Source organism: Salvelinus sp. IW2-2015, linkage group LG24 (assembly GCF_002910315.2).
Source record: "Salvelinus sp. IW2-2015 linkage group LG24, ASM291031v2, whole genome shotgun sequence".
NCBI classification, from domain to species: domain Eukaryota; kingdom Metazoa; phylum Chordata; class Actinopteri; order Salmoniformes; family Salmonidae; genus Salvelinus; species Salvelinus sp. IW2-2015.
The window spans coordinates 2,905,129-2,917,355 of NC_036864.1; the positions used below are offsets into that span (position 1 = coordinate 2,905,129).

Sequence of the window (12,227 nt, forward strand, 5' to 3'; positions counted from 1 at the left end):
TACAACAACCCCACATCCCCCTGGGAAAAACCACTCTGCAGTGCACAAACAACCCACTGGGTTGAATCAACGTTGAATCAACGTTGTTTCCACGCCATTTCAACCTAAAAAAAAAATCGATGTTGAATCAATGTGGATAACTGATTAGATTGACTAAAAGCCATCAATATAAGGGCATTTCATATTTTTTGACCCAACTTTTAACCTAAATCCAATGACACGGTGAAATGTTTTATTGATTTCATGTTGAACTCACGTTAGATTGACAGCGCAACCAAATGTAAATAAAAACATTGAACTGACGTCTGTGCCCAGTCGGAAGACCATTAGTCAAAGCAACTTTCCTCCCTCTCGCTCTGTCTGTCATCTGTCTGTCAGGCTGTGAGAGTTGGGCATTGTTCGGCTCCAATTCCTGTTTAATTGAACATGGGATTTCTCTAGAAGTGCCATTACAGCCCAACTGTGATGAACTACCTACCAAAATCCCACTATCAAGGCGAATAGTCTCAGGTGAGAGCTAGACTTACATGAAAACGCATTACAGTAGAGGCTACTGATGAACCCATCCGTAGATTTTCACTTCTGCTGCCCTCATTTAAACAGCAAATATTTTAGATAACCATAAAACTGCTTGTTGTGTTACCGTAATTTTGTTACGTTGAATCTCTGCATTCATACCCTGTCAAAAAAAGTTGCACATACATTCTTTTTTAATGTAGGCTAAGTATTGTTTTGTTGCACGTTTCAAGTGTTTCCTTACAGATGCTGTGATTGTGACCGGAAAGGGTTAACTACCAATGGTACATAGGAAGTGCGAATGTCTTCCCACTGTCATTGTGTATCTGTATTGCTGTATGAACTTTTAGAGAGAGGTCATACAAGTGAATGGCATGGATACCTATTCCCTTCTCTCTCTTAGCTGTTGTTCGTAGATGCTGTTCAGTGATGATCATTGTTTCTCTCCGTCTCTGTAAGAAAATACATTACACAACCACAGCTACTCCCCCACACCTCTGGACATGCCAACATAAGCACCAACACACCTTAACACGAACACTGAACACGAGACCATTACAGTAATTATGGTCAATGGGTCTAATCCATGGTGGATATTCTTCTTAAAAAGGAACAATGGAATKCTGTAATTATATACCTCCACTTTGCACCTTTACGTTACATGACAGCCACTGATAAGTGGTGCTCATAGGACTTAGGTTGATGTATAGATGCTGTCTGTGGCTTGTTATCAATAATGGATGCTGGTGCGTTTCTGCCCAACCCAGCTCTTTATTCTGCTAGTTGCCAATTATGATGTTAGAGGGGGGCCAGTGCACAGACAGACTGTCACCCTGGGCGGGTCAGCAAAACATCCCGTGGGTTGGAGAGTGGAAGGGAATCGTGTGTGGGAGTTGGTGGGGGTGGGTGTGTGTGTGTGGGGAGGGGGGAGGTCAAACATTCAGCAGAGCACCATTAAATCACCCGCCAGCTTTGCCCATAGCACAGAGAGAGGGAGTGAGAGGGGACAGAGAGAGGAAGAGAGGGAAAGAGAGAGAAAGAGGGAGAGGAGAAAAAGAGAGTGAAAGCGATGAAGAGAGATATAAGCGACAAATCAACGCAGCCTTGACAACAAAACATAGATATAGGTATAAAACAAGCCTTATGTTGCTGAATGTCAATTTGTTTTCCAACCGAAGCCTAGCCTGAAAGTAACTTTTTCTGAATGCCAAAGTTTGACAGCAGATGCTGTTTAATAGTGTTTTTAGTTGCTGAGATATACTTGAACAGGAGACAGCCTGTGACATTTCCTTTTGTGTTGCTTAAATGCCTTTACAAATATGATTATTTTTACAGCATTTCTGTTCACAAAAGCCATCAGCGCCGGGCCAGAGAGCATGCTGGGACACATTAGAGACAACAGTAGAAGATGGGCCAAGTAGCTGTCAGAATCAGAAAACAGAAACAGACATGCTGGGGTCAGATGTATGTGCGTGAGTTGTCGTTGTGTGTGCTTGCTTGTCTGAGTAGTGTGTGTGTGTGTTTGTGTGTGTGTGTGGTGTGTGTGTGGTGTGTGTGTGTGTGTGTGTGTGTGTGTGTGTGTGTGTGTGTGTGTGTTGTGTGTGTGTTGTGTGTGTGTGTGTGTGTGTGTGTGTGGAAAGATAACAATTGCAAACCAAGATCACTACCCTTCTCCTGGTTTTCACCGTTCCCACCAGTCAGTCAAAAATAATTGTTATCCACTGTTTGCGTGCCCTTGTGTTTTTATAAAATGTATGACTACTTCACTTCTTCAATCATAGAGTCTCTGGAAAGAGTAAGTGTGGAGGCGAGGCGAAAATATACCCACGCCACATCAGCTCTCGCTCTACATTCTCAAAGAAATGAAAGGCATTTCAAACTACTGGGACTGTACATCATTGAGAGAGAGAGAGAGAGAGAGAGAGAGAGAGAGAGAGAGAGAGAGAGAAGAGAGGAGAGTCACGCCCTGACGTTAGAAAGCCTTTTTATGTCTCTATTTGTTAGCTCTGTGTGGCCTTCAAGACGTTACGTTCGTTATTCTTTTGTTGTTTAGTTTGGTGTTCGGTTTTAATAAAGAAGCATGAACACGTACCACGCTGCACCTTGGTCTCATCCTTCCGACAAGCGTTACAGAGAGAGAGAGAGAGAGAGAAGTGTAATGGCATTTTAAGAGGTGTTGATAGTCAAAGTGGTAATTTCTTCAACCCATGTACACGATGGAAATGACTGAAATGACTGGTCCTGGGAGCCCTGCCTGCATGGGTGTGTGAGCTTACGGCGCCTAACACGTCACAGACTGGCTGCATCTCGTCTTGTCTCAGTCCGTCATCCTCAACACTTGAACTGTCAATTAGCCAGGCGGGACCACAGGCCACAGCTAACATGGAGACGACATAATGTGTATTGGGAGAGGAGGATAGCATGGGTGTTTGTATAGACTCCTGGGGCGAGATGTTATTCCACACGCTAAGTTTAGTCTTGAGTAAAGAAGAAGAACACGTTTGTGGCATAATCGTTTTATGTTGCAGGTGTGTGTATGTGCAATGTGTTAGCTTCCTGTCACATCTATTAGCTCATATGCGGTTGGAATGGAGTGTGTATGACATGTGTTTTCCTATGTGTGTGTGCATCTGCATACCAATACAGTATCCCCAGGAGCATTGACCTGTATTTGCCCTCTATCTCTCTCTCTTGTCTGTCTGTCTCTCTTACTCTCTATCCTAATCACCGGTTGTAGTTTTTCTTCCCCTCTCTCTCTCTCCCGACCCTTCCCCTCGTGTATGAATAATTTCCTTTCATCCTATCTCTCTTTTATCTCACCCCCTCTCTCTGTGGTCTCTCTCTTAACCCTTTTTCTTTCACTCTCTTCCCTTTTCTCTTCTCTCCCACTCTCTCTCTCTCTCTCTCTTTCTTTCTGTATTTCTCGTGAGCAGTGCCTCCGGTAGGGATTTCTCTGCTTTCATCCATAGCTTCTGCTCCTGCTGTGCTCTGTCGGCCATGGTTGCCTGAGTGGCCATTTGTCCAACACCACTCTCCACAGTCGTCACCACCACTAGTGCCGCTGCTGCCATTTATCAAACACATCACCCTAGCCGTGCCAAACAACCCGCTAAAATCCCCAAATGTACATCATCAGCCTACTACGGCGGGATGTCTGCCGGTCAGTATTAGGCTGTCTTTTTAATACTACTGTAGCAGCAACAACTGGACACTTGTGTCTCTCCAGTCTCCGCACACACACGACGAGCCGGTCGGTATCCTAGAAACGTCCTTTGTCATAATAGATGATGCTGATCCGGGGCCTCGGATTTAATTTACTTGGCTAATGAGCTGCCTGTCGTTTTGCATGAGGAGAGGAACCATTTGCATCATCACGGGTCTGCGAGAGATTTATTGAGAGGTGATTTCCCTATGATATAGAAATGTCATTTCTCTGTCTTTGCCAAGTGATGCRAACACACAGAGGTTGTAAAAATGTCTGCAACAGGTGGTAAACGCTCAAATAAAACCTAATAGCATAATGTGCTGCATGTCTCAGCCAGTCAGTCTGAATACAGGGCATGGTCTGTTTCAGTGGAGGCTGGTGAGGGGAGGACAGCTCATAGTTATGGCCGGAATGGAATTAATGGAATGGTATCAAGCACATTGCATAGAAACAATGTGTTTGATAGGTGTTTAGTATTGTTCCGTTCATTTAATTCCAACCTTTACAATGAGTCACCAAACCAGCCACCACTGGTCACTGTTCACTGCTAGCCTACTGATCTGACAGGTCTTCTTGGAGAAAGGTATAAGTCCTATATATGAGTCCTATATATATATATATATATATATATTTATGTATGTGTGTATGTTTATCTATCAACAGTCGTGAATGGAAGATGACGTTTGTCAGGGGTATCTGACAGGGGAAAGCAATACGTCATAGACCCTGTAGTATAGAAACGGATATATGGCCATGACTTTGTCTATCAATACTTTTTTTTATGGGATGTTGGGGAATGTATAGAGCGTGGCTTGATTGAATCTTGACTTGGAGGCTGCATGCATACCAATGATGCCAGAAATGGCATGTAGGTTAGCAGTGCACCTCCCACTGATTCTGAAATGATCGTGTTCATCGAAACAATAGCAAATGAGACAGCAGGCGGAGACATTAGGATGCTCGGTGCTCTAGAACCAACCTGTAGCTCACCTGACATATGGATTTATAGAGGGCTTAATCTGAGTTTCTTCAAGTGTGTCCCAAATGTCACCCTATTCCCTATAAAGTGCAGAACTGGTCAAAAGTAGAGCACTATWTAGGGAATAGCGTGCCATTTGCGATGCAACCATACTTTCTCTACTCTTCCTTCCATGAAGGTTTAAATTGGACAGGGTCGTGGCAGGGGATGGATGATTAAGATAGCTAGGCGAGCCAACTAAATATCACAGTCGTAGTAAGTACATTTTCCCTCAATAAAATAGTTATTAGCAAAGTGCTATTTGAAAAGGAAAAGTGCAGTTTTTATTACATTTTTTGGAATACAACAGTCAAGATGTTGCTGCTGACCAGTGGTGGAAAAAGTACCCAATTTTCATACTTGAGTAAAAGTAAAGATACCTTAATAGAAAATGACTCAAGTAAAAGTGAAAGTCACCCAGTAAAATACTACTTGAGTAAAAGTAAAGATACCTTAATAGAAAATGACTCAAGTAAAAGTGAAAGTCACCCAGTAAAATACTACTTGAGTAAAAGTCTATAAAGTATTTTGTTTTAAATATACTTAAGTATCAAAAGTTCAACTTAAATAATATAAACACATGGTTGTCAAAGGGAGGGTCTGGGAAATCTTTCCACGCCTGAGACAGTTGTTAAAGAGAGCTGCACTGTGTGGTGCCTTTTGGGAAGCTAATAGAAGTGAAAGCGTGTCTAAAGAAGAAAGTTGTTTATCTTTTGTTTTCTGCTCATTAAATGTTTTGATGTCGAGTTAGGTGTAATTGATGTAACCTGGGTAGTCTTTTCCGTTAAAGCATTGCTGTTTTCCAGAGTGTGCTATCCGTCAGTTTCATTGACATCTCTATATAGTCTACTGACAGTCTGACAGATAAGAAATTAAATCTTACTTTGTGTTTATCAATATCATTATTTTTTTTGCTGAATTAGCCTCTTTTATGTTTTCATTGCCCTTTAACTGTGTTTTTGCGAACCACCTGTCCTGTCCCATGTTATCGCTCCATATCCATTGCACATGTGCTCACCAGKTGTGTCTGACGCAAGGTCTTTATCGTTGTGTTGGAGCCCATCCAGAGCTCATCAAACTGGGCTGGGTGGTGTTGGGTGGTGGCCTGGGTGGTRGRGGGTCCAAATTAAGCCCCCGGAGCTGCTGCGACCAACTGTGCCAACAGCTGCTTACTAGGAAGCGTGGTGGCGWTGGGTTTAGAGAAGATAGAAACGGAGCCAGGACTGTATTAACAAGGGGTTATGATGCTGCGTATGCCCTACATGTGGCTGTGCTGTAGTGTGTAGCAGGAGACAGTAGGAGCACGCCATGGGAGCATGTTTCAGTAGGATAGAGTCTCTTGGTTTCTTAGAAATGGAAATACTGWGATATAGTTGGGATGCTGGTCTTTTCACCCCTCACACTAATAGAGAACAACTGTTCTATGAASTACATTTCTACGTGGACTAATTCTGTAATTGTCTGGGAAGTACTAAATGAGTAACTGCTGGTTTTCGATGGCTTTAGGGCTCTGTGGTTATTTCCTTTTGTGCACCATGCCACCCTGGGGGGGGGGTCTTATCTCACAGACAGAATCTGACACTACCCCCCCATCCCCTCGAGGCTCACACTGGTCAGAGGAGGCCAGCAGTGTGCTGTCTTATTGGTSGAAGGCTACACGTATGCACTCTCCACAGAGATGTTTAATGGTGCAAATAAGGGTGCAACATATGTTGATGTCAAACTCAGTGATGAATAGAGATGCTACCCTTAAGATGATTAGATAGAGGACAACAAAGTCCTGCACCCGTCCTCTCTCTCGCTTGATACTAATCATGCCTGATCTGTTTTGATTAAGAAAAAAAGTATAATCGTTCTCTTTAATATGACAATCTTTGAAAGAAATATATATTCTGCCCTACCAATCGTGTGCTTTTCCATTTTGAAAACTCAAGTGACTTGTTTATTACTGTTGAACATGTGGATATAACAACCATTTTATGTATTAACATGTMGAATCATATCACCATTTTCCAATAACCTTTTTCACCATTATATGCAGATCTTTTTTATTTTGACTTTTTTTGTCATCACGTTTGTATCAATTACACTGTTTGTTTTTGGTATTATGAGGACCCGATTTTCAACAAGAGTAAAACAATCCAGAAACACAGAACAATAAATATAGCACAAAAAGCAAAAAGGTACTCACATCAATATCAAGCCTTTGACCCCATGAAGTCTATCAATCCTGTTATCACCGTCACTCCGAGGTTCCCAGTCCAAACTGTCTCAGTCAGCCCTGATGTTGTCTACTCCCCTGCTTTCCTTCACTCAGCTCCACAAAACTGTCCGTCAACAGCTGTTTTCTCCCTCGCTCCGCCACACACTCGCACTCACTACTCCATCTCCTCCTGCGCTCCAACTGTGCAGAGTTTTACTATTGCTGAGCCGTCTGTCAGAAACTTGTCCCCTGCCTTCACATTTATGATATGACACAACATGACTGAGCCCACATCGTCTCCCTTTTCAAAGACTCAGCCACAGAGAGTGTGCTGAAACTCACAAACTCTCTCCTCTCACTCTCTAAATGTATCTCTGTCTCGCTTTGTCTCTCTCTCTCTCTCTCTCTCTCTCTCTCTCTCTCTCTCTCTCTCTCTCTCTCTCTCTCTCTCTCTCTCTCTCTCTCCCTCCCTCCCTCCCTCCCTCTCTCTCTCCCTCTCTCTCTGGATGCTGAGGGACCATCACTTGCTTAATTACTCATGATTTGCCTGAGGCCTCTGTGATTGGTTAACAATTAAAGGCTGCTGTGCACCCCTCCCCGCTCCCTTCACTCTCACAGAACAGCTGCTGCCCTATCACTGGGTCTCGCTATGCTCTGACTCCACCCCTCTTTTACTGCCGCTGTACCTGAATCAGTGATTCAGGGCTTCTTGCCAGCTACCAAAAATAGAACTCGTAGAATAGACATGGTTCTACATTCTCTTTGGTTTTCCATGGAACCCACCATAGAAAATGAACTACACGTATATCTCAACGAGTCTCACCAATATGACAGATTAATAGAAGTGGCTTTAAGTGTGAGCACTTTAAGTGGGAGTAACACTTGCCTGTCGGTGATCTGCCCTAAGGAGAGTAGTGAGTCTTGTACTCATCTCAATTGAAATCAGGATTACTCAATAGTGGAGGGCAAATCAGAGAGTTCTTGAAAACATACATACAGCTGTATGCTCATTCATGTGTGTGTCGCTGCTCGCCACACACAAACACACACACACACACACACACACACACACACACACACACACACACACACACACACACACACACACACAGCACACACAAAATCAAGAGTTCTTGAAAACATACATACAGCTGTATGCTCATTCATGTGTGTGTCGCTCCGCCACACACACACAACACACACACACACACACACACACACACACACACACACACAACACACACACACAACACACACACACACAACACACACACATACACACACACACACACACACACAAACACAAATCAGAGAGTTCTTGAAAACATACATACAGCTGTATGCTCATTCATGTGTGTGTCGTCCGCCAACAACACACACACACACACACCACACACAACACACACACACACACACACAACACACACACACACACACACACACACACACACACACACACACACACACCAACACACAAATCAGAGAGTTCTTGAACATACATACATGCTGTATGCTCATTCATTGTGTGTGTGTGTGGTGTGTGTGTTGTGTGTGTGTGTGTGTTGTGTGTGTGTGTGTGTGTGGTGTGTGTGTGTGTGTGTGTGTGTGTGTGTGTGTGTGGTGTGTGTGTGTGCTTCAGTATGCATATGTGTACGTGTTATGTGTGTGTGGGCGTATGCAGTGTATGTGTGTGGGTGGGGTGTCAGTGTAGGTATGGTGAATGTGTGGGTAGAGTCCAGTGGTGTGTGCATAGAGTCAGTACAAGAGAATTAGTGCAAAAAAGGGTCTTTGGCAGGTAGTCCGTAAAAAGGGTTTTTGCAGGTGCGTGCGTTATTATTGACTACTATGCATTGACGTGTTGGTGTGTGTTCGAGGGGGTTGCAACCTTATCTCGTGACACAGCCAGGCGTGTGTGAAATGGACATGGGAAAAGGGTGTTAAACATTTGGGCCCCTCCACACTCCCTGTGAGTGTGTCTGATCCTATCAGGTGAGTTTTAGCTGCAGAATACAGCCCCCGGATGTCCTATACTCCAGGCAGACAGAAATAAAGCAGGGAGTCTGCACTGAGGCTTATAAGACCGGGAAAGAGGGAAAAACAGCACCCTGAGAAACGCCAGCGAAATCCATTACAGGTTGATAACCTAACCTTTCCCTGGCTGCCTTGGTCAGACCTGATGGATTGTGGAATTGGTATTTGGTAATTGACTAGGATTCCCATTAGCTGTTGCGATAGCAGCAGCAACTCTTCCTGGGGTCCACACAAAACATGACATAGTACAGAACAGTAATAGATAAGGACAGAACTATATACATTTATAACAAGAAAGATACAACTAAAAGGTTCTATACTGACTCAACACAGTTCTAGGCCTAAATGTATTATTTATATGTTCATATATTACCTTTACATTCTTAGGATCTATCAGTACGTACATACAAACTATTTAGGTCACATGGGGGAGAGGCGTTGTGCTGGGAGGTGTTGCTTTATCTGTTTTTTAAAGCCAGGTTTGCTGTTCACTTGAGCAATATGAGATGGGAGTTCCATGCAATCATGGCTCTGTATAATACTGTACGTTTCCTTGAATTCGTTCTGGGTTTGGGGACTGTGAAAAGACCCCTGGTGGCATGTCTGGTAGGGTAAGTGGGTGTGTCAGTGCTGTGTGTAAGTTGACACAACTCACAACACAAACACACTCATTACACGCAAACAATTAGGAATTTTCAACACATTCATGTTTCTTATAGAAAGCTTCAACCTGGCCTTAGAATGGAATCCCACATAGCTAATTCTGGAGTTAGACCGTCCCTGGACATGTCAGGCAGGCTCAGCTGCCGCTTCCTGCATTTAAGCTGTGAGGGAGTAACCACACTGCAAGTCATAGTAGAGCATCGTGACAGAGGGAAATTAGAACTGTGACACTTTGTCTCTTCTGACCCCTTGCCCCCATGTGGTTCGCGGATCTGCGTACCCACATCCATACCCACACATGCAGTCAGAGCTGGCCCTAGCCTTTTGGGGGCCCTAAGTGAAATTTTGTTGGGGGGGCTCCCTCCACCTTGCGGGCAAACATTTTTGCGGGAAGATTTTTTTTTTTTTGTTGAGTAAATGTCCTGCAATGCTACACATTTTGCCATGTGGCATAGAGAAGATTTAGCCATTATTATAACTAATTTCATGCAATTGTAAAAATAAATCCACGGAGGGGAGTGAGAGAGACTAACAAAATCAATGGGGGCACCCTGGTCGGTAATTTAAACCACGATTACTACGAATTTAGATAGCTGGCTAGACTAACTTACCAATCCTAAAATGTTAGCTGACATGGGCTAATTGAGTGACAGACACAACAAGAGATAAACTGCTGATGCAAACCACATTTCGAAATGGCACCTTGTTTATTCTACTATTCTAACTCTCAACTTGTCACGACTTCCGCCGAAGTTGGTCCCTCTCCTTGTTCGTGCGGCGTTCGGCGGTCGGCGTCACCGACCTTCTAGCCATCGCCGATCCACTTTTCATTTTCCATTGGTTTTGTCTTGTCTTCCATCACACCTGGTTCCAATTCCATCAATTACATGTTGTGTATTTAACCCTCTGTTCCCCCCATGTCCTTGTCCGTAATTGTTTCTTGTAGTGCTTGTGCACGGTATGCTGGTTATTACCGGGTTTTGTTTGACCCATTTCATGTATGTTCATGTATGTTCTGTTGACGGTGTTTTATGTTTATTAAACGACACCGTTGTAAATCAGTTTTTGCTCTCCTGCGCCTGACTTCTCTGCCGCCAGTGCGCACCTCATTACACAACTGTTGGGACCCTGACTGAGTTTTTGGAAATTGATCCATGGGCCTTCAAAAGGGGGGTTGCCATCCCTGCTCTAAGTGATGGGCTTATTCTGTAGATGAGACAGTTCTTGAATGTAATTAAACTGGGAGCTGTTCTACTTGAAGTCACATTGCAGTACTCCAGGTTGCCTACATAAGTCTGGAAATCAGGAAAAAGTGTAGAATGTAAGGTTACAGTGACAGTATATTGGAAGGTAGTGGAAGGTTACTGTGACAGGAAGGTATGAGTTGGGGTTATTTTGTGTGTGAGTACCAAGTGATTGCTCTCTGTTCTGAGTCAGATGAGCTTATAGTGTCCTCTCTGCTCTCCATGTGTTGGGTTAGAGCAGTATGACAGAGTGAGTCATTTCCGTTAGGTCCAACTTGACTCTATCCTCTACAGAGCTCTACGTCTATTGGTTTATTCTTTCCTTTAAACACAAATTGAATTTTCATCGACAGACAGTAAAGGTCTGGTTTGTGATTGGTTTGTGTGTTTGCCTTGGTTTCTCAAATGACTACCTCGCCTGGTTCACCAATTACTTCAGTGTGTCAAATCGGAGGGCCTGTTGTCCGGACCTCTGGCAGACTCTATGGGGGTGCCACAGGGTTCAATTCTCGGGCCGACTCTTTTCTCTGTATACATCAGTGATGTCGCTCTTGCTGCTGGTGATTCTCTGATCCACCTCTACGCAGACAACACCATTCTATATACTTCTGGCCCTTCTTTGGACACTGTGTTAACTAACCTCCAGACGAGCTTCAATGCCACACAACTCTCCTTCCGTGGCCTCCAACTGCTCTTAAATGCAAGTTAAACTAAATGCATGCTCTTCAACCGGTCGCTGCCCATACCCGCCCGCCCATCCAGAATCACTACTCTGGACGGTTCTGACTTAGAATATGTGGACAACTACAAATACCTAGGTGTCTGCTTGGTAAAGCCCCACCTTATCTCAGCTCATCAATTTTCTTTAATCATATTACTCCAGTGTTAGCCTCCCTACACTGGCTTCCTGTTAAGGCAAGGGCTGATATCAAGGTTTTACTGCAAACCTACAAAGCATTACATGGGCTTGCTCCTACCTATCTTTACAATTTGGTCCTGCCGTACATACCTACACGTACGCTACAAGACGCAGGCCTCCTAATTATCCCTAGAATTTCTAAGCAAACAGCTGGAGGCAGGGCTCCTATAGATCTCCATTTTTATGGTATGGTCTGCCTACCCATGTGAGAGACGCAGACTCGGTCTCAACTTTTAAGTCTTTACTGAAGACTCATCTCTTCAGTGGGTCATATGATTGAGTGTAGTCTGGCCCAGGAGTGTGAAGGTGAACGGAAAGGCTCTGGAGCAAYGAACCGCCCTTGCTGTCTCTGCCTGGCCGGTTCCCCTCTCTCCACTGGGATTCTCTGCCTCTAACCCTATTACAGGGGCTGAGTCACTGGCTTACTG

The 12,227-nt window shown here is 44.0% G+C and overlaps 1 protein-coding gene across 1 annotated transcript in view; it reads right to left on the bottom strand.

Moving 5' to 3' along the window:
- Positions 1 to 7,277, bottom strand: part of LOC111951363 (D(4) dopamine receptor-like) — a 37,620-nt gene extending 30,343 nt beyond the window's left edge. Inside the window, exon 1 of the mRNA XM_023969418.2 lies at positions 6,931 to 7,277. The gene's annotated coding sequence lies outside the window, so the exon portion shown is untranslated. The remainder of the gene's footprint in view (positions 1 to 6,930) is intronic.
- Between the last annotated feature and the right edge of the window lie 4,950 nt (positions 7,278 to 12,227).